This window comes from Galeopterus variegatus, unplaced genomic scaffold, assembly GCF_000696425.1.
Source record: "Galeopterus variegatus unplaced genomic scaffold, G_variegatus-3.0.2 Scaffold4250, whole genome shotgun sequence".
NCBI classification, from domain to species: domain Eukaryota; kingdom Metazoa; phylum Chordata; class Mammalia; order Dermoptera; family Cynocephalidae; genus Galeopterus; species Galeopterus variegatus.
The window spans coordinates 30,721-33,280 of record NW_007730361.1 but is presented as its reverse complement, the minus strand read 5'-3'; positions in this window follow the sequence as shown (position 1 = coordinate 33,280).

The following is a 2,560-nucleotide window of genomic DNA, read 5'->3' as shown; positions in this document are numbered from 1 at the left end:
GACACATGTGCCTTGCAGGGCCTTAAGAATGTGCTCTCACTGAATCTTCATAGCAAACTTGCATTCTTCTTGTTTTGTCTGTTGGAAAAAGTGGCAAACGCAGATTGCCCGACATAGGAAGCAGGAGAGAGCTATTTGACTCTAGAGTTTTTCTTTCCAGTATTTATTTTGCTGCCACTCAGACCTTCTCTAGACACCACTGCTCCCTCTCTGGGTTGCTCCTGTGTGACCTACCTATGAAGACCTCATCCTCCCAGCCAGGCCAGACTCCACAGAGCTTCCTGACTGTCCCAGGGGATCTTCCTCTGGGAACTGTCATTGACCTATGACTTGACTAATTGCCTGGCCACCTTTAAAACTGGTTAGGTATCTTCAGAGCATCCTGTGGTAACCGTGTTATAATGCTTATTTCCATAGCTTTGCAATTGTTTGTTCACCTGACTGTTCCTCCCCATAGGTAGAAGGCTCCTGGGGGGAAGGAACTGTTTCTGGTCCATTTTTATATTCTCTTAGCCTAATGTACTACCTAGCCCATTGGGGGCGCCCAGTTTTTTTGTTTGTTTGTTTTTTGGTTTTTTTTTTTTTTTTTTTTTTTAGAATGAGACCAAAAAAAAAAAAAAAAAAAAGGGGGGGGGGAAAAGAAATTGGGGGGCCCCTTTTTTTTTTTTTTTTTTTTTTTGTTTTTTTTTTTTTTTTTTTTTTTGTAGAATGAATGACAGCAGAAACTCATCTATAAGCAAAGCTCTCCTGAAACATTTCAGCATGTGTGTATGTGTTGTGCTTCAGAATATTTTAGAAACATTTTCCAGATTTAATTGAGGCTTCTGGGAAGCCTTGCTGTGTTCTTCCTTGCAAAAAATAGAAGGTCGTTACCAGGAAGTCTCAGTGTACCATATTTATCTGGTGAGTTTTGAAAATACTGAGTAATGGGACTAATGACTCAACATAGTATTTTCCAAACTGTGAGGTAATCTTTGGACTTTGCAAGATTATTATATTAAGTGTACTTTTTAGTCTGTCAGTAAAACATAAAAAGCCTGTATTTTCACATTAGAATTCAAAGAACATCTGCTGAGTATTGTAAATAACATATTTTGAAAACCAACTGATGCATACTCAGCCTGCCTCCGCCTGCTACTGTATCAGGTCCTTAAGATAAGATTTAGTTTGCCATTGGTGCCCCTCTGGCTTTGACACCCACTGTTTGGAGAGCCACTGTCTTCAGGAATCTTTAGAAGCTATCTACCTTTCTAAGCAGACTCAGCACTGTGAAGTTTTCAGTTTCTTGTTTTCTAGTGGATTAGAAAGAGATCCTATTCCTGGAAGATTTAGAGCCATGAAGAATGGTTTTTTAAGGAGTTAAACTTAGAGAGGTTTCCCACCAGGGCCATTCCTTACCTCCAAGAATATCAACCCTCTGGATGGAAGCTTAGCTCTTCCTGCCTAGCAGAGGTCATCAGAGGCACCTGAGCACTCCTGACAAGAAAGGTTGTGTTGATTTTGCTGGTCTGCCCGTCCAGGAAGGGCCCAGGAGCAGGGCCCAGGCGCTCCTGTGTCTGGAGTGCGCATGTGCACAGCCACCCCCCGTTCATGTCTCCAGCCCAAACCTCATTCCTCGTGGCACCGACGAACTCCACCAGATTTTCCCTCATCCCTTCTCAGTTTGTCTTGTTAGCACTCTTTCTTAGCAAGTGTGCACCATATGTCTTCTTTGGGAACTTGTTTTCAGGAGATTCCCAGTACATGTGTGCTGGCTTGGAAGACAGGAATGGGGTGTTTTGTCAACCAGTTGCCAGAGTGCCAACTTTTGAGTCCTGCCCTTCATGCTTATCTGCCCCACAGGCGGGTTTGTCCCAAAGCATGAACACAGTATTTCACTGGAACTTACAGGGGTCACACACAGTAGGCTGGCTTATGAGTGGGTTTTCTGAACCAAAGAGAGAGCGTGTGTGCACACTTTTCCTGAGACTCCTCATTATCCCAGGCAGGCTGTGTCACACTGGCACCTATTCATTGATCCTGTTCTCAGTGCTCATGGACAGGGTAGTGCATACTGCTTATAAAAGAGGACTCTGTTTGTTGTCCTTGTGCTTCCTGCTCTTAACCAGCCACCCGTGCCAAAGCATGCAGCTAGTAGGTTCTGCTTTTGAGATAATTTGATTTCTGTAACATGAAGCCCACCATCCCTCTTTCAACTTTTAATACCTGCTCCTTTGAAAGCCAGCTTGTTGAGCCTCCAATTTATCTCTTTTCTTCTTCACTTTTCCCCTCTTTCCTTGTGCTCAGGCTGTCTTTTATCAAAAACAGACAGGATGAGCCAGTGACACCTCATGGCAAGCTGCAGCTTGAAGCATTGTCTTCATTCTCCTTGGCCTCTTTTTGGCAAAGAGAAAGCCAGGGATGGGAACCTGTTCTCTTTATTTTGCCTTCTCCAGCTATCTCTTTTAAATCTGCTTCACAAATAGCCATGTTGGTTGTTACTGCTTGATACGTGTTATCTCTGGAATTTTTACCAGTTTAGAAAGAATGGCTATTTTCTGTTCCCTTGAGAATTCACTTA